This window comes from Strix aluco, chromosome 1, assembly GCF_031877795.1.
Source record: "Strix aluco isolate bStrAlu1 chromosome 1, bStrAlu1.hap1, whole genome shotgun sequence".
NCBI lineage: Eukaryota > Metazoa > Chordata > Aves > Strigiformes > Strigidae > Strix > Strix aluco.
Window position 1 is genome coordinate 22,137,207 of NC_133931.1, and position 27,082 is coordinate 22,164,288.

The 27,082-nt window shown below is 35.5% G+C and overlaps 1 protein-coding gene across 27 annotated transcripts in view; it reads right to left on the bottom strand.

The window, feature by feature from the left end:
• Positions 1-27,082, bottom strand: part of RIMS2 (regulating synaptic membrane exocytosis 2) — a 500,381-nt gene that overhangs the window by 303,897 nt on the left and 169,402 nt on the right. The window lies entirely within an intron of this gene.

A 27,082-nucleotide genomic window follows, 5' to 3' on the forward strand; every position in this document is an offset into this window, starting at 1 on the left:
GTCCATAAAAAGAAAGCTGCCTGAGACAATGGGCAACGATGCCACAAGTTTAATAAAGTTTCAAATCTTTTGACCAGTAGAGTGTTGACAATGCCATGAGACAGTTTCACTGTAAGACAATTTTCAATGCTTAAAACAGCTAATATCAAAACCTTCAATGGAGTACATGTTTATGAACTCTCTGGCCCACTCTATATAGGTCAAGATTTATACCTTTATATAAATCAAAATATTGTTATTGTTATTGTCCATTAAAGCAGATATTTCTGTTATGTTTTCAATAATTAATATAAAAGTAAATATGTCAAGTAAATGTCTTTAGCATTCAAGTATCTTTTCTTAAACCCCAGACTACATTACTTCTGAAATAGAAAACAATTTACAAGTACTTGTAAAATGCTTTGAAATAAATGAAGGTAAACTTAAACATTTTACACTCTTGTAGTTAAAAAGTGCCACTGCTTTTCTTGCCAGGATCTAATGGGCACATTGTGCAGGGCAGAACATGACTGCTGGATCAAAAACCCAAGAGGGAGAGAAGAAAAGATGCTCCCTTATCTCCTCTCATTTGGAATACTGCACCTACGTTTGTCACATTGCCAAAGACATTTATATGGAAATTTCTCAATTATCAAAATTGAGTATGCCCCTGAAGTATGACCCTCAGGCTTAGAAAGCCTTGAAAATTTTTACTTATGTTTTTACTCTTGAAAATCAAACTTCAGTGAATCCATTAATTTGAGGTCTCTACACATCATGGCTTTCTAAATCCATAGCATCCCCTATTTCAAAGCCAATGAGTTGGACAAACTTTTATTACCAGCTTAGAATAGAAAATATACCAAAATGCAGATAAATTACATTTTTCTAGTATTCAGAAATAAAATTATTTTTATAGTAAGTAAACTATGATAAGCATTTTATTAAAATTTCCAGACTTCTGGCACAGACAATTTAACTCATTTTACCTATCTTTCCACAAAAATAATTATATCATGAAATAATTATATATAGTAGCTGCTTAAGTGTCAAAGTAGTTTTATATTCTACTAATGCATATATTTTTTGAAAAGTTAAAGGGTTTTCTGCAGTGAAAGGGACAGTTTTTAAAAATAACCATAGTATTTCGTTGATATGCTATAAAGCTCCATACTTTTCATGCCATTATAAGAACTAGAGAGTACATGCTGGGGCTGCATTGTACTTTCCGGATGAAAGAACAGCAAAAGGAGACAACTGAACATTTACTTTGATATTCACTAGAAAAAAATCCTTCAATCCCTGCAAAACAAAAAATATACATGTTCACTCTGAGGGACACAATAAAAATGAGAATACAAGAGCCTTTCAGCAAATAATGACTCATGCATTTAGTCTTTGTTCATTTTCTCTTATGGTTCATATGAAATGCTACAAAATACTGGGTCACTGAATATACAAAATGTAACTGCACACTTAGTATCACAAAGACATGCTCCTTTACAGACTCTCTTAATAATAGGACACAGCTAACCAATTCAAAATATGCAATGCAGTCTACTGAATAAACCATAAAAGCCATATGCCTCAGTCTATATTTGTGACTGTGCTTAAGAAATGTAATTAACTGGCCAAGAACCAACAGAAGAATCTAATCAATCAGAGCTGGATTTCTCAGAGAATTCAGTGCCCTCTACAAACACACAGTTTTTCAGTAGAATTCTCAGAAAAAAGACAGTGAAAATAAAAATCATCAGAGGAAAATATACAGTAATACATAAGCAGCCTGCTTTTTATTTATTTTCCAAGGTGTACACACCAAAAGAGAAGAAATATCTACAGTAATTAAGGTACTGGATCAGTAATTCAGGAGCATTATATTCCAAGGATATTTAGGATGACCACAGATTTAAAATCTCAAAAGGAGACTGAGATCTTTTGAAAACTATTATCTTTACACTTCTATGAATCACCAGATATTATGCAATATCTCTGGATGTGTCAAAATGTACTTAGTTCTTCCACCCATGTCTGTAATAACAAATAATTAGTTTATCTACTTATTGTTTAGCCACTTCAGATCAGGGAGATACATAAAAATTTCACAGGAAGACGCAGACAGACTCTCTGGTAGTTTATTTTTAAGAGTAAAAGGTAATAAAAAAAAAATCAAAATTGTTTTTACAGCTAGTTTTTACAGTCATCACTTTTGCATGTAATCCTTTTTACTCTCTCATATATGGAGACTTAATCAGTTTGCCTGTTTGTAGGAATAATCATGAGAAGGAAAAAAAATAAAAAAGAATAATTGCTTACCTTACAGTAATTGGAGTTCTTTGAGATGTATCGCTTTGATGCACAGACACCTCAGGCACTCAACATGTAATCTTAAGGCCATCGATATTTGTTGGGGCAGTACCTGACTGCTCCCACCCTACTCCATACTAGGCACAGAAAGGACTATGTGAGGTCCTGCAGCTCCCTTACCACTGCAGAATCCAGATGGGAGATTCCTCAGTGGTGAGGACGGAGGAAGTACCATGCCTCCACATGCACAGGATGCCTTAAGGAACCACAGGTATCGACATCCGCTTTCTTTTTCAAATGACTGGTCATCAGCAACTCATTTTTGCTGACTCACAAACAGTAACCTGATATGCAGAATCTAGATGCTCCAAGTCTATCTAAAAATGACTCATATGATTCTGCCAAAATGAGCAGCATACCTATAAGCCTTTGTAAAGAAATAGTATTCCATAAATATTCATATTAACACCCAGAGAGCAGCTTTTTAAGAAAACCTACAATCAAGTCATGAAGATGAGGACTCAAGTTCCAGTATGTTCATCTCCATTTAAAATAATTCACTGGAATACTAAAAAACACACACCCCTGCCATCAAAATATCTAATCACCTAATATTTCACAGTGGTTTATTCTGGGCAGAGTGCCTTCCCAGAAAGGAGGAAGAAAGGGGAAAAATGTAATTCTGCTTCTGTAAGCTTGCTTAAAATTAATTACAGGGAGTCATAGAACTTTTAACTCAGGGTTTAATAAATGTGATGAAAAGGTTAGTTATAAATAAAACCTTTTTTCTTCTCAAATTCACTACAAAACTAGACTTGACCATGGAAGTGATGCTGTCAAAGGGACACTAAATTTCAGTCTTACTAAGAGAGAAAATAATTATTTTCTATACCATTTTGCTCATTGTGCCTTATATTGCATTAATCCAGTTATCCCTATCTGTTTAAAATAATTTAATTTATATTTTACTGCCAAATGACATCATAAAATTTAAATGCTTAATTCAAAATATCTTAAGAATACATACACAGGGATTATATGTTTTGTTTTACTTTAATATATAGACGAGGAACCTATATAATCTTATTTTCGTAAATCATGTTTACCTACCTAAAAGTGAATAAATACTATGCCTAACATTATCAAGACTACATAAAGATAAAATTCTTATAAAGATAAAATTCATGACTACATATGTTTCTGCTCTTTCAGTGGCAATAAAATTTGACCTATAATGTAATGAGTGTCTGTATGTGTGTGTGTTTGAAATCTCCTATCTGAAACTCAGCATCTCTAGAAAAAATCAGAACTAGAAAACTAACACATGTACCAGAAACCATATCATTCTGTACCTTCAAATAAAAATGAAATATAGCATATTTTACTCTAGAATTAACAGATTTTACTCCATCTGACATGCTACATTGTGATACTGCTTTTAAAGATACAAAGAAAATAGATTGAGGTTAACTATCTCTATACAATATGGGACAAGAACCTTAACTTTCAACATATACCTTAATGGGTACACACTGACTTACAAGTGCTTACAGAGCATTAGATTTTGTCTACAGACTTCCATTGGGATATTCAAACACTCTTTAAGTTAGCTCAGAATCTTCTCTCCCCAGGCTCCCTCTACAGTCAATGGAGAGAGGCAGACAACTCTAATGGGTAAGTCAGAGCAGAAAACTAAGTTTAGGTTCTCTGAATCATGCCCTAGAGAACCCATCTCTCTCCACTGACAGTGAAGGGAGCCAAGGGAGATGAGCTTCAAGCTTAAGTTAGCATTTCTGAATGTTGCATGGTATCACATTGTGTAAAATGTGCATGAACTATCACGATCCTCAAGAACAGGCATCTACATCTCTTTTGGACAATGCTTTGTGAAAAATCAAAAGAATCATTCATTTATACATGGCAATTTCCAAAAATACTAAATGAAATTGAAACTTCTGACTTTCTGATACTGAACATTACATGTTAATATGTTCAAACTAGCCATCATCATTGTCATCATTAAGGATCAATTGTAAATCCAGAAAAATAGCAGCCTAAAGACATTATCAATGTGGTTTTGAATAGAACAGCTGTCCTTTTCACATTTTCATTTAAAACAAAACTTTTTTTATTTTAAATATTCTTTAAAACAAATGGAACAACAAACCTCAGACCCAAGAGACTGGGTGATCTCACCTAGTTTGAGAAAAAGTAGTTTAAGCACTCCAGAGCAAGCTCCCTAAGTCACCAGTCACTCACTTAGAGTCACTAGAAAGAAATGTAGAGTCTAAGAAATGATACTTGAATGTATCATGGGAAGAGAGAAATTGTTCCCTAGAAGTGCTTATTCCTCTCCATTTACTGTAAAGGAAGACTAGACAACTAAGATACAGACTTCTACATGGTTTAAAGCCAGATGAGATTAATCTAAAATGAAGAATACCAAAAGCAATACCCCAACAAAAAAAAAAAAAACAAAAAAACAAACAAAAAAAACAAAACAAAACAAAAACACAAAAAAAACCCCACAAAGGCAAACCGATCATGTAGAGAAATAAGAAATATAGGAATAGGAAAGCCCTGCTGTAAGCTGTGAAATAAGTGATAGAAAACCAAGTTTTATTAGGATCAGAGGACGAGAAAAAAACCTATCACTAACTTTGGGACCATTATGGGATAGGTGGGGTATGTGTGATGTAGCTGCTGCATCATGAATTGAGACAAACAGCATATTGACCTCAAACTAAACAAGTAATACTACATGTAGTCTTACCTGAGCTGCATGATGTTTAAGGCTCTGTGTATTGCTAATACTCTGCCAATGCTTATATAACTTGAAATGACATGAAAAGTCCAAATACATTGAAACAATATTAAAATAATCTGTTTAATAGGATCCCTCTGCATCTTGGTCTCTAATTGATGGTGTTTTCACTGAGTAAGAATTGCACAGGCTGCTTATTTACTACCAGGATAGACAGTATTTCACAGAATCATAGAATGGTTCAGGTCAGAAGGGACCTTTAAAGATCACCTAGTCCAACCCGGCTGCCATGGGTAGGGACATCTTTCACTAGATCAGGTTGCTCAAAGCCCCATCCAACCTGATTTTGAACACTTCCAGGGATGAAGCATCCACCATTTCTATGGGCAACTTGTTCCAGTGTCTCATCACCCTCATCATAACAAATTTCTTCCTTATGTCCAATCAAAATGTACCCACTTGCAGTTTAAAACCATTGCCCCTTATCTTCTCACTACAAGCCCTGATAAAAAGTCTTTCTCCATCTTTCTTATAAGCCCCTTTATACACTGAGAAGCTGCAATAAGGTCTCTCTGGAATCTTCTCTTCTCCAGGCTGAACAATCCCAGCTCTCTCAGCCTTTCTTTTCAGCAGAGGTGTTCCAGATCTCTGATAATTTTCAGGGCTTCCCTCTGGACCTGCTCTAATATGTCTGTGTCTTTCTTGTATTGGGGACCCCAGAGCTGGACACAGTATTCCAGGTGGGGTCTCACCTGGAGCAGAGTAGAGGGGGAGAATCACCTCCCTCAACCTGCTGGCCACACTTCTCTTGATGCAGCTCAGGATACGACTTGAATCTTTATGGTACTCTACAAGAACTGAATAATCAATCCCCATCCTATATGATGAGGAAAATGTGACCTGCTACATAGTCTCACAGATTTTCTTACTTAACAAAGTTCCACTAAAACGTTGGGGCAGCTGTTCTGATAGATGAAAGACTTGGTGCAACACCAGAGCAAAGAAGCAGGATACAGGAGTATTTTACCAAGAAAGTTAATCATAAAACCTTTCAAAATCAGTGTATTTAATTTTCTGGATTACACTCTCAGTATTGGATATGTAATAACTCAGGAAAGTTGGCATTTCTAAACATCAACAGTCCTCAAGCTAACAAAGAAAAATTAGTCTGAGCATACTGACAACATAAAAATGCTATGCGGTTCATATTTACATGTATCTTTAACATTTCTCTTAAATCTTTCAAGATTAACTAGTCATAGAAAAACACAAAATCACTTGCAGAACAAGAACTAGACTTGAGAAGACATAGCGTATTCTCACATCACTACTACCCTAGTGTTGCACCTTGTACACTGTAAAGCCTAGAATTAACATCGACATTGCCTCCTCAGACACAAAGTATTCCTGCCCTGCATTGGTATCTATTCTATTATTCTGCAAGAAAGAAGACTTAAAGTATCCATTTGACATCTATATTTCTTTCGTCCATCTTGTTTCTCATTGCCTAACTCACATGCTGTCTATCGTCATTACATATCTGATAAAAAGGATAAGACCATCTGGCATGAATGCTCTTTTCTCTTTCTCTCTCAATAACTGACAGCCAGGATAACAACACTGCCCTCCAATGTGAGCTTTCAGACAAAAGATGGTTGACTTAGACCTTGACAGGTTTAAAGCAGGATCTGAAAGCAAGGCCTTTATCTTGATAATGCCTCAGATGGTTTTGGTTTATTTTCCAAAACAGTCTCAAATAACTTTTTCAAAAGAATCCAGAGAACATTGAATTTATTTTAATAAGTGGCTTCACATAATAATTTAAATGTCAGGAAACACTGAAAGACTAATAAAAAAGTTGTTATGGGATAGATGAATCTTGAGTAAATGTTTTTAAACTTAAAATATATCTTTTTAGGCCATGTTAACAAGACTTCATGACTTCTGAGAAGGCAAATATTCTGTTACATCCTGTTATCAAACATTCATAAAATTTTACTGGAAAATGGCCCTAAGCCTAAAGATATTTTGTAAACTGAAAAGAAACCAAGTATTGTTACGTGCTCCTAGAGGGTTCTGATTTGTAAGTTTATATTCAGTAGAATTATTTTGCATTATTCACTCAATGTATCAGTTTCCAATCTTGAATTACGAACATCTCAAGGCTCTGTCTACAAATATGAGGATGATTCCATTTAATTTAGTCAAAATTAGAATTCTGGGTAGAGCTTTAAATGACATACAAAGTGAATCATACAATCATAGAACGGTTTGGGTTGGAAGAGACCTTAAAGACCACCTAGTTCCAACTCCCCTGCCATGGGCAGGGACACCTTCCACTAGACCAGGTTGCTCAAAGCCCCGTCCAACCTGGCCTTGAGCACTGCCAGGGAGGGGGCAGCCACAGCTTCTCTGGGCAACCTCTTCCAGTGTCTCACCACCCTCACAGGAAAGAATTTCTTCCTTATATCTAATCTAAATCTACCCTCTTTCAGTTTAAAACCATTACCCCTCGTCCTATCCCTACACTCCCTGTTAAAGTGTTCCTCCCCATCTTTCCTGTAGGCCCCCTTTAAGTACTGCGAGGCCGCTATAAGGTCTCCCCAGAGCCTTCTCTTCTCCAGGCTGAACAACTCCAACTCTCTCAGCCTGTCCTCACAGGGGAGGTGTTCCATCCCTCTGATCATCTTTGTGGCCTCCTCTGGACTCACTCCATCAGGTCCATGTCCTTCTTATGTTGGGGGCCCCAGAGCTGGACACAGCACTGCAGGTGGGGTCTCACAAGAGCAGAGTAGAGGGAGAGAATCACCTCCCTCGACCTGCTGGCCACATTTATCTTGATGCAGCCCAGGATACAGTTGGCTTTCCATGCTGTGAGATTGCATTGCCTTGAACACTGAGAAAAATATGTATTTCTAAGGTGTATCAGTGCCTCATGAAACAATCCAGATTACTGGGAAAATTTATTGATACCAGTTTAGATAAAATTAAGTGAAGCGCATTGTATCAAATTTTATGGGAAATTCTAGATTTTGTTAAAGAGAGAAGACACTTTCGCCTTCTGTTTTATTAAACTGATCTGCAAAAGCAAAACTGAGGACTAAACTTTAAAAGTCAATGGTTTTAGATGTTTTTCCTGTCAATATGTGTTTTTAAATTGTATGCTGAAGTACTATATTATTATCCCAAATACAATTGTCACTCCTTCAGAACACTTCCAGCCAATTTACAAAAACTTTATTTAAATACTATGGAGTACAATTTTTTTAACTAAGTAACTGCTAGCAAAATATAAACTAATTATTCTTCTGCAAGACATTCAGGCACCGCTCATTACCTATTGTCTTGAGTAGGTATCTTTTGCAGTGTCTTGAAAACCCCATTCCCTAACAGGGTCTGTTCTAGAACTTGAATGTCTTCATTAAGAAATTTTACTGAGTTTAAGCATTAATGTGAGCTGACAGACTGACTGACTCATGTTCACAATGTCAAAATGCAGGACTGTGTTAAATACACATGGTTAAACAGTACAGGAGAGAAGAAGGGGTTCTTGTGTGAATTAATTCCATTGCAATAGAATCTGTGTTGCTTTATTGAGAGATCAGAACTTTTGCACTTCCTGACTAAGAGGTTCTCAGCTGGTGAGTCAAGAAAAGCATGTCCCCTAAACAAGTAATGCTTAACTAGACACTTGGAAGTTACATATGGTCATTAAGGAACCATTTTTGTATTACCACCTATAATTTTTATTTACTGACATTACATCCGATAACACTCACACATGTATCACAGACTAGCTATTGCCCCTTATCTGATTTGCTATATCTCCTCCTTAATAAGCATCTCAGTCAACTTTTTTCTCTTCAAGTTATTTAGTAAGAGGAGATACCTTGCAAACTTGCTCAGGAAAGCAAATACAAGTCATTTGCACACTTCCTACATGTGATGTTGCTAGGAAGAAAGACCAGTTTTGTTGTCATCTAATGTACACCAAGCCAAATCACTTAGATCAAAGGTTTTAATTTTTTTAACTTGCACTTGCTTTTCACCCTTCAATCAGACTGCAGCACCTTCTTCCCTAACTTCAACATACTCTCATGCTAGGAAATTATGGTACTACCCTAGTTCCAGAAGGGTTTCATTGAAACTTGATACCTGCATTCTTACATAGGCCTCAGAATCCAAATTTGAATATTTATTCAGCTTTTGGAAGAGAAAATGGGAAGTTATGTAAGCAGATACTTTTATACCCACCAGATATAAGGATCAGAAGGGCAAATATTCAGAAACCTGGGAAACAGCTTAGGTGAACCTTCCTTTCCCCATCCTCAGTCAAAATATACCCCAATATTACTCGCTTGTAGACTTTCACAGTAAAAAAATTGTATTATGCTTCAAAGGCAATTCACATTTTTATGGGAATCTAAAGCCAAAATGAAAATCAAAACTCAATAATAGTCCATTTTTAATGTTAAAATCAGAATAGAGAAATGTAATTTTCAACCTTTGTCATAAAAAGCTATGGAAGACAGAATAATATATATTTAGAGCCCATAAAAAAACCACCTTATGTCAAAATAAAATAAAACTGTTGGAAAGTAAAGGCTTTTATAAGACTACTAAAAGAAAAATAAGGAATATTTTAAGAACAAATTCTTTCTTTAAAGACAAATGAAGGCTCAATTTCTAGTAACACTTGCAAGCATGTACAGTGGTCCATATGTCATTTACTGGGAATGGGTACATGATTCAGTGTTGAATTTCAAATATGATACATGAACATTCCAGTGATACAATTCATTTTTGTTCACAGAAAGTTGTTTCAGTAAAGAAAGTACAACCCAGTCTAAATACAGTATATCCAGATTAGCTGTTCAGATAATCCAGTCACTCCAATTCAAGAAAAACTTGTAGTTACAGTACAGTGAAATCTGAAATATTTTGCATTTTGATCATTCTCAACTGTGCTTTCACAGCTCACTGCAACCTTAGTCTGCTATTCATCTCAAAATAGCATCAGTTTCAGCTAAAATTTTACCATCTTCATTTTGTTCTTTCAGTGTTAATTTACTGCAAAACAATTTAGAAGAAAAAAAAAACAAAAGAGTAAAAGATTGACTAAAATTCCTCTTTTTCTACTGTTAAGGAAGAAGCCCTACCTCTTTGGTAATGGAATATTATACTGTATGCTATATTATGCTTTACTACATTCTACACTATCGTACATGAATATTGTAGTTTTACATACTTGTGCCTCAGATAAAAAGCCTATTCAACCATTCAGCTATTCAAAAATAATGTGAGCAAAGTAAAATGTCTTCACAAATTCCGCTTAATGTCTTTTGTCCTTCATATTGGGACTTCTCAAGTGAAAAAAATCACTCCACAATCAAAAAAATGTAAGCCACAAACCATATAATCATACTTTTCTTTTTAAGCAATGTTTTCATGTGTAGGAATATCCACATTCAAGCCAGAGGCTACATGAATACCTTACCAAGCAGAAAGCATGATGAGCTAATTAGTTTCCAGTGTGATCTCATTTAAAAATTTACTTCCCAGAAATAATAGTTCAGCAAAGAGTGATCATTTTGCCACATTTACTGAAGAGGTCTAAGTATTCGGAGTCTGTCATTAGTCAAGGAAAAAAAAAAAAAAAAGACAAGTAATAGGAGAAGGTAAGAGATACCTATTTTAGCTGTGTAAGCATTATATATGTATAGCAGTTTGTAATTCAGCCTGGCAAATGAAGTAAAAAAAATTACAATGGTACACAAGGGATTTTCTCCTAAATGAAGCTTCAAACAAAAGCTCGAGCTGCCTATGGGAGCTAATTACATAGCCTTCAAAGACAGTTGGTGTAGGTGTTTAAGGGCATTGAGGGTAAAAATAGAAGTCTGAACAACTAGTAAAAATTCAGTTTGTAATCGAGTGGTATCTCTAATCCAAACTTTTTTTTAAAGGTAAAAAAAAATTCTACATACACTGTCCAGAAGCATAACTAACAAATTATCCCTAAGCAACCAAAAAAAAAAAAATCAAAATTTAGGGCATAGAATTTTAGTAACTTCTATATAGCCTCAAGTTGCACCAGGGGAGGTTTAGACTGGATATGAGGAAAAATTTCTTCACCAAAAGAGTTGTCAAGCATTGGAACAGGCTGTCCAGGGAAGTGTTTGAGTGACCATCCCTGGAGGTATTTAAAAGACGTGTAGATGTGGTGCCTAGGGACATGGTTTAGTGGTGGACTTGGCAGTGCTAGGTTGATGATCTTAAAGGTTTTTTCCAATCTAAACAATTCTATGATTCTATGAAAACCAAATCTGTTTCTTTTGTAGTGTAATTTCACTACAATAAATAGAAGTCCAGTAACGTAGAAGTGGACTAACACGTTACCTCTGACCTTTATTAACAGATACTCTCTTTACCATAATCAAATACCAATACCAAACAATAGAACAGAAAGCTATGGCCCAGCAGAACCCCTAATGGGGGCACAGAAAGTACAGGGCCCCCAGTATCTATGCTTTCAGTTTGACTCAGCTGCTGTTCTTTTATTCAGTACCTAAAATGCCATAAGAAGTCATCCAACATGCTGCTCAAGGATGCACTGCCTGACTTGAACGAGCACTTGCAGCACATCAACCCAAAGGGATGGTAAATTATGTCTTTAGAGGTGGGAATATGTGAGCCAGGATACGGGACAGATTAGAACAGACCAAAAGATTCTTCAGCTGTCAAAGACAACATGTCATCTAAACTGCATTCTGAGAAGGCTAATTGATGACTCATATATTCAAAGTTAGGCACAGACTTCATTATCTTTCTGTAGAGATAGTCACTTGCATTTTTAAAGCCATATTTCATTATATTCATTTCATTATAAATGGTATTTTTCTAGAGCTCATCCTATTTTATCCATTTTTTCAATTCCAGTGTTAGCAAGAACTCTCAGCATCATCAAAGTATTTAATTAACAGAATATTAATCTCTAGATACTTTAATAAAACTGTAGTATGTGATCAGATTACACAAATCCATGTGTTACTCACTTGTCTCCCATTCAGAACATTACCATTTATCCTAACCTACTGTATGATGTCATTCCACCTCTTTTCAATACATGCAATTGTGCTTATGCCCAGATCATTTGAAGTGAAGTAAGACAATTTAAGAGACTGCATTGAACTCTTCTGCAGAGCACAGTAAACTATGCATCCTCTTTATCTGCTTACATAATTTGGTCAAATAAAATAGTTTGTTAAGCAATATTCTTCCTTCCTACTTTCAAAAGAATTAGTTTTAGAGCCCTGTACAGATTTAGAGATCTCTTCCTTTAAATGTTTTATTATTTTACTAGGAATTGAAGCTGGAGGTAGGAGATGGAATTTGGCAGGTTTACATGCCATAGTTTTGAAGATTCGTACTACATATCCTATCTCATCCCCCTACACATTTTTATTAACTTTTAAAGCTGCGCAAATCCAAGATACAACAATTAGGCAAATTAAGCTGAAATTCCTTTTGGATGTTTGAAATCGCCAAACTAGTGACTAAAGTTGGAGAAAGGTAATAGACTCTGAGAGAATTAACAACAGGGTCTGATCCATCTCCTAGTGAAGTCAGTGGGAGACTTTCTATTGATCTCAGTAGAAATTGAATTAGGCTATTAAAGTCAACAAAGGCAGTTGAGTACCTACAGTACTAAGCGTAACGGACCTCAAAGAAGCACTTATACTACCAAGGACTGGGTATCTGGAGACCATATTTGAAGGAAGAAGGAAGCATTTAGAAAAAGGAAAACTGTGCTTTTCTACTTTTCTCTCTCCTTCCATCACATTACAAAGACCTGAGGTGTATACAATCCTCAGAGCCAGTTGTTGAAAAGTCATGGGAAGGTTACCAGACAGACTCCATACTCAAGAAAATGGGTCTTTAAAGGCAACAGAAAAGGCAAGCATTCAAGAAATCAGAAGCAGAGAAAGATGTTCTCCTTTGAGCAAAATGTGTATTAGATAACTTAAGACAAATTAATCCACCATGTGCACTTGGGAAGTTGGGATGGGTAATAATGGCTGTAGAATTATAAAAATACATACCTGAGTTCCAAGTTTCCTGTTTCTCCTTTGTGGGCACAAAAGATGTATGCTGAATATTCAGTATATTTGTAGATGACTTCTACATAGACTCAAATACTGACATGACAGTTTTCACAGCTATTTAGAATATAATGAAAACTGACTGCTAAGAATTACAGTAGAGATCTCACAATCATGATTGGATTCAATCAGCTGGGCAGTAATATTAAATGTTAAAAAACATAAAAGGGCAAAAATAAACCTAATCAGACTTAAGTTGTTCAAGACCATAAATTAGCTATTATCTACTCAAAAAAACAGAGGCATTGTGGACATTTTCCTGAAATATCATCTTAGTGGTCAATAGTGGTCAAAAGCATAGAAATAATGCTTTGAAATGTTGAAAAAAAATGGAAGAAGTGACAATTCATAAAATCATGTATGAAAAGGAAAAGGTAAACAAGAAATAGTTACTCACTGTATCTCACAAAACTGCATGTACCTGTTGAAACTGTCAGGTAACAGATTTTAAAAAAACAAAAAGGAAACACTTTTTTCCACAAAGGACATAATTCATGTGTTGCAATAGTAGCCTGTGGATGCCAAAACACTAACTGGATTAAGAAAACTACTGAAAAATGGGAGGACAGGGCTACCAGAGACAATCCAGCCATAACAATGCCTCAAGAAGTCCCTGAACTTCTATTTCTTGGCAGCTAAGATGTTCTACATTTTCACTGCTGTTCATATTTCTCCTTAAACCTCTGTTGCTTATCACTGTTAGAGACAGGTCACTGAGGTACTCAAATCTCTGACCTGTATGGCCTCGATTACATCATGAAAAAGTCAATAGGATGCAAAAAGAAAATACAAAGGTGGTGCTTTAACAGGCACAAGGAACCAGACTTTTACATTACCACTATAGACCACAGTGCTGAATTGAATCTTTGAAGTACAGTTTTGGTTTGTCTGACTCCTAAAAATTGGCTGCACAAGTGTTGTTTTATAAATAAAGTTATATAGTCTATAGCAGAAATTAAACACAGAAATGTGTAGCCCAGAACCATCCATGTTCATCAGCTGAATTTGAGAGTTTCCAGACATACAGAATCAAATACAGTAACAGAAATGGGAAAATTTAGTATTAAAAAATGGAATCTTCCTTAAACGCAAAAACATCTGCTGTAAACTGTGGTCCTTGACTGAAGCTGTTCAAGGAGGAAAGGGAGGTATTTCTAAATCAAATGCAGGACACGTGGTGGCCAATCACAGCATGACTGTAGTATAATACAAAGGCGTAATAGTGAAAAACGCAATATTGATTCTAGGACTAATCAAAATCTTACTTTCAGCAACAGAAATAAGTGTATCACTGTAGAAGACACTGTAAGACTTCAGTTAGACTACCTTGTACATTTTTGGTCACTTATCTTCAAAAAAAAAGTAAATTACATAGAAGACCTACTGCAATGAGTAGGAAAAAGGAGAATTTCCCTAAAAAGTAATATTAAAATACTTTGACTAATGTAGCTACACAAAATGAAAGTCAAGAGGCAATATTATGAATTTATGTATGTAATTATGGACAAACATGGAGAGAAAAGAAGTTAACCTATAGGATAATCAGTCATGAATAAACCAGGACTAAAAACTGAAAAGTTATCTAATCATCTGTGAAGTACTTTCCTGGGATAGTGTTCCAAACGGTAGCAGAGGCATGAAACCTACACTGTTTTACAACAGAAACAGTAATTTTAAACAAGGTGTCATCTGACCATGATATAGAAATATAAGCTTGAGATATGAGCACATAGAAGTCTGCTTAACCACCACACATAAGGAAATGTTGAAAAACAAGGCTTGGATCCTGCTTGTTCCACCACCTCATTTAACATGTCCTGTGCTTTGTGACTTTCACTGCTCACATGTACATTCTTGTTTTTCCAGAAACATGACTTGATTTTAGGTTTGCTAGACTTTAGTTTTCACTGATGTGTGAGAATTTGGCTCTATCTAGCAACAGATTTTTGAGAGGAGGACAAGCATGCTCCAGATGGTATGAAAAAAAAATCTCAGCTGTCTTATTGTCGCATCTTCCTTACCCTTTCATGGATAGACTAATCGATGCAATTGAGGTCAAGAATGAATTTTACCTATGTCAGATTGTCAGGGACTTACTTTTTGTCTTTCTCTGGAGTATAAAGTATGGTCTGCTTTTTAAGGTCATTCTTATCTACAGGTGTCACTCCTTTTGCAAAAATGTAAGATAACGGTAAAGCTCTTCGTCATTCCTTCCCTTTTCCTGACATTTCACACTATAGGTCTCATTTTTTTAAATGTAAAAAAAAAAAAAGAAAAAACCCAAAACAACCAAACAAAAAACCCCAGAGTGCTTTGTAGTAGGCAGTATTTTGTAGACCTCTCAAATATATCTACTTGCACGCTTAACTGCAATGTAAGGGATTGGACTCAATTCTAGTACCTTTCACCCTATGCTCTATTTGAAGATATATGATCTCCTTTGAGAACCTTTATACATTTCTGAAAGTAAGACATTAATTAGCAGCACAACCCAGCCAAGAAGAGACAAAGGATTCTCACCCGAACACACTGTAATATAGCTTTCCCCAAATCAGAAATAAGAAATTAAGTGAGAGTAAGCATATTTAGTAAACGGGTGAATTCAGCTACAAAGTACTGTTATAGAGACTGCAACATTGAATGTGCCTCAAAAAAATGTGACCATAGCCCTGCTTGGCTGAGCTCTTTATACACTAAGAATTTATGTGTTCTCATAAGTTTTATTACATGATCTCATTCATTTGGAAAACGTTTACATGGAATCACCTTTGCACTCTTCCCCATAGGGTACAAACATTTTTAAAGGTCTTTGTTCTCTCTCTCTCAAAAAAGGGGTTTTTTTCACATTAAGGGCATGCAAAGGTTCATGGGTTGTTGCTTTGTTGTGGTTTTTTTTTCTTTTTTTCCTGAGTAGGCAGGAGCCTAAAGGAAAATAACAGAAAGAAAAATAGGTTGTTTGACTTGAAAATGTGCAAATACTAGGGAATTAAGTAAGAAAGTGACCTAAGGGACACTTCATCTATACATCCTGTAGGGAGTAGTAAACCACTAGGACCTTCAATCTTGACAAGTATCTGCCAGATATTATTATGGCTATAATAAGGCAGCTTTAAGTGCAAAGAAAGAAAGTTTTGGAGATTCAAATGCTGCTTGCAGTTGCATTTCAATCCACCATGTTTAATTTCAAAGAAGGGGCTGGTTTTCTCACTAGTAGAAAAGTATAGTCAAGGTCTGTTGAAAGTCTCTGAACTGTCAGACAAGGTGTCAATGAAGAAAACTGCCAAGAATGTAACCACTGACTGGAATGGAGTAAAATACAGGACATACTTGTTCCAATGGCCGTCCAACACAACAGCAAAACAAACATGTCCATAGAGAGAACTAAACATCCAAGAGATAGATATGGACTTTGATGATCTCTGTTAATAGAATGTAATGAAACCTTAACAAAAAAAATATACAAGGAATAAATACACTACAGGGTGCCATACTGCCTTCTAAAGTCAAGATGATATAATTATTGCCTGATGGCCTTCTGCTACTGGTAATGACGTGTATCAGAATAATGGCACTGCCACACAACACCTTTGCAGGTTATAGATTATTTCAGAACACTAAAAACTAATGACTGTTCTTGAAGACACTATTGATCACGTTTTGGAATTGACCTTTTGTCTAGGTGTGGATTTAGAACATAAATGCACCATCTCTAAAAAGACTAATTTCTTCATACAATTCATGTCACTGAATGGGGATCAAATAATTCACTTTACTGAATGAGTTCCCTTTAGTTCCTTTATCTACCTTCTGTTCACAAACTTTCAGTGAAATTACCTCAACTGCTTTTAAATCACTATTTTAACATATAAACCAAAAGACAGACTATAAGCTTGCTATAACTTGTCAGCCACCTACGAGCATCACCTAGTATGCACATACTTTGTGTCGTGTGACAGGGGATCAATCAGCTATACCACTTCCAGATTACAGTTGTCAAGCTTCAGACTAGCTACAAAGCATCCAGTCACACTAGCTAAGTAAATAATAAATTCATTAAGAATCATCTATAGGCAAACAAAAGAAAAGCTTTTTTATGATGGGAAGGCATTAGTACAAGTATATATGCCACATATATTAGAAGTCTCAGGCTATCAATGCCAATATGTCCCTAGAACTTTTTAGAAAGATAGCTGTCAATGGCAAAAAAAAAAAACATTTCAACATTAAGACAACCTTTACAGACATCATCCTGAGAGGATAAGGAACTGGAACTAAAATTTAGTAACATCCTAGGTACAATTACTTTGTATTTGTTATATAATTCACAGTCAAGTCCAAGCCTGTAATATACATACAATGGGTTTTAAAGTAATCTGTGTCTCAAAGCTGAAAACAATACCAAATCAGGATCCAAATAAAATGAGGGAAAAAAATGTGAACTGACAAGTGGAAATTCTGACTGAGTACTCTTCAGAACATTTTAGCAGTTATCCTTTACTTAGCAGTAAGTGAAAGCAGTTACACAAACATAACAAGTGGAAAAGAGAGGAAGCTGAGAATGATTAACATAAAGCTACCAGTTAACAGAAATCTGGTAATGAAACCAAAAATATGTAAGGAAAATCCCCTGTCAGATGAAATGAGAACAAAAAATATATAAAGTATTTCTGCAAGTATATTAAGAGCACAGGAATTCTAACAACTATATGGTATGAAATGGAAAATTTTCATTTGACAGAGAGAAACACTCAGTAAGTATTGCTCTCCCGTGGTTTGGAAGAAAGCCAGATGATATACTGATATTAGGTGGTGATGATCATAAATTTTTTCCATTCCATCAGTAGTAAGGAAATCTCTAATTTTAGTAATGATTGGTTTACATTTCTAAATGATACAGTTTATAAGTTTGTACCCAGTAGCTTCAAAAAGGCTACGCAAAGAGCAAGGTGATGTGTTAACAGTGATTTTCAAGATCCTGAAGCACTGGGGGTGTTGTGCCAATAGTTTTTACACATTGATATTTATATATCTCCCAAGTAAGCACGAACTTGTCAGGATGACACTGACTGAATGACTAAAGGAAAAGGATAACTTCAAAAGTCATGTTGCAGCAAAACTAAATGTAAATCTTAACAGCTAGGAAAAAACAGGTAAGCCATATCAGTAGGATGGAAGACTCCAAGTGGTCACTTCAATTTTCAAGAATCTGAGTAAAGGGGCTAATATAATCCTTGAATGTATAAATAAGGAACTGAGGAAAGTTAGTTCATTACAGAAGTTGTATTACCTCCGTTATTGTTATAAAGTTATATTGCAGCTGCCTCTGAAGATCATGTCCAGGTGTAATGACTGAACTCTAGGAAGTACAGATAGGTGTGGTTCAACCACTGAGAACATGTCACTTAACAAAGACTTGATTAATACAGTCTATTTAGCTTATCAAATGGGAAAAATTGCCTAATAGGTACCTCTTGATTTAGGAAAACAAGCAACAAGATCTAATAAATAGAAATGGAAACTAAATCATGACGTGTGCTCCTTTAACAACGCTCTTAGAATTGGAATTACTTTGAAAGATTACAATGGATTGTAATGAAAACAGCTGATTGAAATACGAATATTTTCTGAACAATATGTATTATTTAAGCCATGAGTCCATTTAGTCTTGACATTTATGAGAGCAGCTGATGAAAATCTCCATAAATATTTCAATGAGAGACATAGAAAACAGCTACCTGTAGCTGGAGTGGTGAATCAGCAATACCCACAATTTTCACAAGCTTTTTAAAATGCACAGAAATATATCCACCCTCCACTCATTTGGACTGAACATAACACATGCAATACATACAATACAAAACACACAGTAGTACATATTTAAGTAATAAGCTAGATTTTAAATTATATTCTCAGGTAAAATAGCTAAGCCTTTAAGACTTGTTTTAAAACAAAATTAATGATAAAATCAATATTACTTGAAATGCCTGTTATAGAAAATTTGCTTGAATTAAAATATCTCTTCTTGATTGACTGTAACCACAAAATGCATTACTAATGGATGTCAAAAGAAAAGCAAAATTTTCTGAAACTCTGGTTCACTGGGAAAGAAGAATATAACACAAACCAAATATCTAAGGAAAAAAATAACATCATTGTGTATAATATTTTATTATAGCAAGATGAATGGTTAAAATTAGTTCAGAAAGCTTGCTTCAAAAGTGAAAAAGTGGTCACCTACTTATGCCCAATTAATATTGCTGCTTTTTCATGTTATTGCTGATATATACATATCAATTCTTCTATATAGATAAAACAATAAAATTGTAAGAATATTATGTTCACAACTACTAAAGATAAAGACCTAAACATAAAGACCATTTCACATGGGAATATCTGGGGAAAAAACGATCTATAAAAAGACCCTGATGCCTGATATATTCACACCTTTGACCTGCTGTGTGTTCATAAGCAGACCACATTAGTTCTGTGCACATTTCCATTCTCCTCCTATATAACATAGTTTTATCTCCACCTGGACACTCACTTCCTTACTTTTACTCCTTCCAGTACTTTAAAGGGGGCATACAGGAAAGATGGGGAGGGATTCTTTATCAGGGAGGATGACGGGTAATGTTTTTAAACTGAAAGAGAGTAGATTAAATTAGATATAAAGAAGAAATTCTTTAATGTGCGTGTGGTGCCAGAGGTTGCCCAGAGAAGCTGTGGCTGCTCCCTCCCTGGCAGTGTTCAAGGCCAGGTTGGACGGGGCTTTAAGCAACCTGGTCTAGTGGAAGGTGTCCCTGCCCATGGCAGGGGGGTGGGACTAGGTGATCTTTAAGGTCCCTTCCAACCCAAACCATTCTATCATTCTATGATACTATGACCTTCCTTATCTTCCTTTGTCTCAAATCTTTGAGGATATGGCTTTCTTTATAGATTTTTATCCTTCACTTGGCCTTTAGTTAGTTCATAAATTAAATTCTACAGGAATTATTCTTATCAACCCATATGGTCTCCCAGATTACAAAACCCAAAAGATTTCTTACATCAAGACCATAAATTGCATCTGAGTTTAAAATAATTCAATTGTGATTTAGAGTCTTTTGATGTAAAGTCCCCCAATTCTAGAACAAAACTTCTACCCTTTTTTACTCTGAGATGTTGCTAGATGCAGCTAATTGATTGCATCTAAGAAAAATTTTCAGAGAGCAGGCACCTATCAAACATCAAGTAAACATTTCACCTTCTTTAAATATACTGCCTCTTTAGACTCTTAAAATTTAAGGCAGGTTTTCCAGACTTTGAAGCCCCCCTGTAGAGATTTCTTATGCTCTTCCCAGGAGTGAAAATCCCTTTGGAAGACCTGAACCTAAAATTGGATACAGTTAATGATCTTATAATGTTCTTCACACTTATCTCCCACATGGGAAAATCTGGTCATGTTCACACCTCTCTGAAAGACAGAATTTTGTCTGAATGAAAGACTAAGTCATGAAACACAAGCCTACAGTCAACAAAAAAAAGGTACTGACTTGTCAAGCCATTAGGAACTCACCCATTTGAAACTCTTACTGTTCCTTTATTACTCTTCTACCCAACTAATTGTCCTACAATTTTATCTCTATCATGAGTCAACTTTGGGATTGCAACACTCACATAAGCAGTTCATGAAATGTTAGCAGGCCATTCAGTTTTACAGATACTCATGTTCTTGCTCGAAACTATACCTCACCTCCAGTCCTGCTTGAGCCTTCTCAGTTCTTTCTCTTTTCTCACATATAAGATTTAATAACAATAACCATAACAATGTAACACACTAACAGTAATAATGATAATGTCACATGCTGCTGAGAAGGTGACAGGTTTTTTGCACTTCACTTATAATGACTGCACTGTTCTGAGGCCAGCTGCACACCATATAACCACTTCCCACAGTATACTGTGTTGGAAGAAGACCTACTTTATTATTCTCCTCCAGGACTTTTAAGCAATTATTTCTGACAGGGTTTGACCACCTCAAGCTACAGTACTGTACAAGACTACAATAAATACAGTAGTGCTCTGCAAGCTTATAAGATAATAATGTACTTATGTGTTAAAAAATAATAATTAATAATCTATTTATGGATGACAAAGTAACAGTAAAATAAGTTTTTACACTGGGCCGTAAATCATTTAAAATAGAGTTGCATGGAAATTTTTCACTTTACTTAAGTTTATAATTAAATCTTCACAGAAAGGTTTAGACAAAACGCCAAGACATAGTTTCTTTCTAATTTAGAAATTAAGCTCCTAATAGTGAAAATAGAGGACAGATTTTTTCTAAATAAAAGGAAAAGTTTGCATGAGACGTCTTTGCTGTTGCCAATGCTTACCTTGTCACCTGTAATCTATGGACAAATGGCTAACTAATATGTAACTGATAACAGCATGCACTCCTGTGCTGCTTATGGCATACAGAAAAAAATCTCAAAATATGTTTGATTACAGCCTAAAAATGCATTTCAGATTGTGGTGGTGCAATTCTTACCGCCCCCCCCCCCCCCCCCCGCCCCTCTTTGTTGGGCTGCTTGGTGCTAGGTGAGATTCCACCCACATCCCCCGAGCTATACGCCAATCTGTGGAGATAAGGACTAACAATGTTAACGAGCCTGGCTCCCGCCCCTCCCGATTGCTCAGAAATGGTTAAAACGCCCCATCAGCTCCTAAGGGCCTGGCACACCTGTGCCTGGGATGTGGTCAAATGGGAACAATAACAGAGTCGCACATTAATCAAATTCTTTTGTAAATGCTGGAAGGCACCAGAAGGTATTTGACAAAAGTCAATTATCTTGGACCCTATAAATAGCGACCACCAGGGAGACCCTTTGAGCTCTCCTGGATTGCAGTGGGCCTGTCACCAGCACCTCTTCTGAGCTGGGATGCCTCTCAGGTACTAAAACCATTAAGGTGTTGTCTCCTCCAGATGGAAAGCCAGGGCAAAGTCCCCTGCTTGAGTCTCAATTATCACCCATTGAGGAATGCTAAGGCATTGGGAGTATTTGCTCTAAACTTGAGAGGGAAATTTTCTTTGAGCGAGCTTCTCTTTACTCTGTGTGTGTGGGTACGTACCCTTGTTTCTGTGTGTGTATGTCTGTTCTGTGTTCATTCTACCGAATCCAAACACCTTTGTTTCTGTATGTTTGTCCATTTTGTTATGTGCATGCATGTGTATGTATATATATAGGTACCATTAAGTAACTTAGTGTGAATCTTGTCATTTTAGAACCTGAATAAGTTGCTTTTCTTTCTTTTAGTATTTCTAAATTATTTTGTAATAATAAATTGCTGTTAGTTATTAATAAACCTAGATTTCTTACTAAATATTACTGTGTCAATACTTTCATCTGTGACACAGATACACAATTTCTTTTAAATTAAAGTATCTGAATCAGTCCTGCCTCTGTCATACAAACCCTGTTTTTCAGGTATTCAAGACCATTCTCATCCTATGGGATATCAAAGCACTCTGACCAATATTCCTTCCTCTGTCTCACCATCCCCCCCAGCCTTGGCTGCCAACCCACTAAACAGAGGAAAACAGGAGCAAGATAACTCTGTATTTTTCAGTATCTCTTGACAGAGCCTTAACTTACCACACCACCATTTAGAGTTGAAAACCCAGAAAAAAGCTGCTGATAACACACAAAGTATTAGTATTGTAGATTAAAGTCTAACGAGTATCTTTAAACTTCTCTGGTAACATCACTAACTGTGAGTATCCCTAGAATAAGACTCCACTGGTAGTTTAGGATTCCTTTGAGCTCCTTTGCATAGCAGAGAGGGAGGAAGAGTGAATAGAACAAATTGCCTTCAAGTTATGACTGTGATCTGTTGACATTTTTAAGATACAACACTTAGTCCATTTGTTCAAAAAGCTGGATGATACTTATCTCTGTACTATATAATAATTTTGTTTTCCATTTCTTTCTCCAATCTCTCCAACAGAAACCTGGCATGTTTTATTACTGTATCTTTTCACAAAAAAATACCTACAACATGTTGCTTAGCAAGTAATTTTTATGCAGTACATACCAACAGCTAAGAAAATGTTTAACTACAGTTATTGAAATATCAGCATTTCATGTAAAAGACAGGGAGTATATAAAACAATGTATCAAAGTAAAACCAAATAACAGAAATTATTAATTATATCCACTTTCAATTAATCTATAAAAATTCCTTTATTTTCTCCAATTTTATAGCATCTTTCTATAGCATACTGCTTTTAATACTTATTTTGTTGCTTGAAATTTTGTAAGCTTCATATTTACAGGAAATGAACTGAAATGGAAATGTTTACTTTTTTCTTACTCTGAGAGCTAATGAATATTTTTAAAGTGCTGCTGCCAGATTTTATTACATATGTGCATAAATAACTATCCGTAACACATATAAGAGAAAAATGGGTTTAACTGTTTGCCCCACCTTCTAATCAACAATATCTTGAAATCAGAAAATAGGAGCTGGTTATGCTGGTGGTGCGGAGTCAAAGATGAGAAGGCAAGATAATGTTGCTTGCTTACAAGAACTTAGGTTTCAGGACGATGACAATTTCCTTGTACGTAGTTCATGAAGTGGGAAACAAAATACTAAGTTCATCTTTAACAGTTCTTACATAACAAATGAGACGATTTACGAATCTGAGAATCTGACTTGCTATGCTAATATATCGGATACCTAAGTCAACAAACAGATGGCCTTCCTCCCAAGACTCGAACAAGTTCCTGGCCCTGGTGAAGCAGGACATCCATGTCACTAGCAAACAAAATCCTTTGGGCATTTTGGCATTTTTTGGATCTATGCTCACTCCCTCATCTCCTGTTTCCACTGATTCAATTGCATCTCAGATTGGAGCATCCCCCACCTTCTAGATGCCTGCTGGGAGTAGTGGCCACTACCTGGAGTGCTCTGCTTGGTGTCTCTGTGATCCAGTTTTGAGCCTTTGACCCTCACAATACTTCCCTTTTTTCCTCTGCGTCTTTCACGCTAGTCACCTTCTAGGAGGTCCTTATGCCTCCTCTAACAGGAGGACAAAAGATCTCAAACCATAGTGTGTATTCTCATAACTAAGCTGTGTTTCTGAGTGAGCGTGTCCACAGTCAGTGTGTTTTCTGCTGGCCTCAGGGCTCTCTGCTTGTCCTGTGTGCCTCTGAGCATGCCTGCGGCATCAAAGGGTGCCTCACTTGGGAATCCCATACAGTACTATATGTTTATTAGATGACAAGGTGTTCAGCTCGGCAAAACTGGTAGGATATTCTCAGAACTGCAATCAGTATGTGAATTTAGTCATAAAAATGTGGGTGTCCATGATCTACCAGCTACCTAAGTACTTATCCACAGATTTTTATGAACTGTTCAATTTACAAGATGCACAGAGATTTATTTTTCAGAATTAAACCAAATAAACAAAAATAGTAATTCTTCTTTAGGACAGTCATAAATTTGTGTTAGATGTATTTTAAAATGTCTAGGTGTGTATATATAAATACATACATATATATACACACACACATATATATACATACACTGAAAAATACCCTTGATGGATTTTTACAATAATTTATAGTCTAATATTACATCTCTGGATGACTGAACAGAAAACTTATCTGGAACCAGTCAGACTGACAGCGCAGTTGGATGTGTCCTGAAGCATTTGGTGAAGCACATTTTTTACTTGAATTAATTAATTGTGATTGTCTCTGTACAATATTTTAGAACTATTCAATTAAATTTTATGTGGCTTCCATTTTACCAAAAAAAAAGTAAAAATTATAAAATGAGAAAGTTCTGGAGACTGTAGCACAAGAAACAAAGTTAGAACAGAAATAAACAGCTAATTATAAACCTAATTTTATTTTTAAACATTCAAATTAAATTTTTCTCCTGTGGCTATTATTTAAACACAGTCAGAATCAATGTAACCATCTTGTTAGACAAATAAATATCTGACAAGCATCGCTTATTACTTTTAATGAATTAGTACCCTTATTTTTCTTTTGGCACACAAAGCCTAAATTAATATTCTGGAAAATGTGACTGTATTTTGTGCGGATTCTTTTTCATTTCAGTGGTTTGGCTGGAACAGCTGCTGTTGACAGCCATAAGGGAAAAAAAGGTAGGCTGCACTGTAGTTATCATTAGACTAACATAAATGTAGAACAGACTTAAGTGAAATTTGAATACATTGAAATGTATTATTTTAAAATGTACCCTCTTTGGGAGTATGACAATTTTTTTATAAGTCTGAAATCTTTTCTGAGAATTTTTTTGTGTAAGATTATATTTGGTATTTTCTCTTCACTTTAGAAATCATACTATCTTTGTAAAGTGCAGGAAGTTGAATGGTGTTAAACAGTGAAGGCGTCTGAAAAAATAACTCTGAGAGCAGTATATTGATAATTGTTAGAAACAAGCTGCTTCTATGGCAAATGATACAGTATAGAGCTCCTTTTTGGCAAACCACATTAAATTGTGTTTGCAGTGAATCGTCTGACAAATTTAACTTCTGAAAAGTTCCACTGCTGTCAAAACATACAAGGATAAGCAAATATTGCTGCAGGCCTGGACCCTCACTTAAAAGAGCGTTCAAAGATTTTTTTTTTTTGTATTTCAATAGACATATTGAGTCACCTCAAAGTTTTAGTTTTCACAGACACAGGCTGTGGTAATTTGAATTTAATCAATCATATATTACTTGTTTCATTTAATTTAAACATAATAAAATTATTGTGTTTATTCTCCAAGCAGCACTGTTCCTCCTATCAACAATCATAGTAGCTAGATGAAAGAATAAGACTTTTTTTAATGTGGACACTGCGTCTTAACTACTAAGGGAAGAAAAGGATAGCATTTCTCTATCATACTATTTGAGAAACGATTTATTTTTTATATATAAATCTACTTACAATCTAAGTAGAAGGAACTGCCTTTGCCTAGAGAAAAATAAATAAATTATTAATGCTATAAACAAATATTTATTCTTTAGCAACTTCTGTTTTCTTCAGAAGTTGTATCATTATTAAATATTTCCACAAATTGTAATGCCAAAATAACCACTCAAATCATCACAACAAGGATACATGGACCTCATTTAGACAACTGATTCAAAATCTGGGTGCATCGAATAGTCATATTCATATGAGGTAATTAATATTTTTCTCACATTCCTTTTCTCAGAATATTCTGAGTTTCATTGTAATTACCATTAACTGGTTAATTATCTTCAGCATGTAAAATATTAGACATGCAATGTGAGCCAGGAGCACTAAGGTAGGATCTAGGCAGCAAGGAAATTTTCAGGGAACAATGGTAATTACAGCCTTTGCACTCACATCCCTCTGTAAACGCTAGCTCCCCAAAAAGATGAAGCTACCAGTACCTCATCTTTTCTGGTCAGCAATGCACTTAAATTAATGCAGCTGCCTAAAATATGTCAGCTGGTTTCAGCCCTAAAACATTTATGTCTCTCCACTGATTTCACAGGCAGCCTATGGTGCTTTGATCAGTATCTGAAGTTAGGGGAGACAGAGCTGGGCAAAGGTCTCATTTCCTTCTGCAACCTACAATGTTCTTGGTGCCAGATACCATCTTCTTAGGCTCAGTTGTTAGCTTTTGAAATATTCCTTCAAGATTTTGAATTTTTAATACAAGCTCCCTTTCATGTGTTTGTAAATATACTGTCTGACTCAAAAAGCATATGTAACTGAGAACTTATATATATTATATATAAATTATAGCAATGAAAAGGGTAAACCTCTCTGTTGAAAACTTAAAAACTGCAGATAAGGTTATCAAGCATTAAAAATGTCTTCAGAATCTATACATTCTGTCC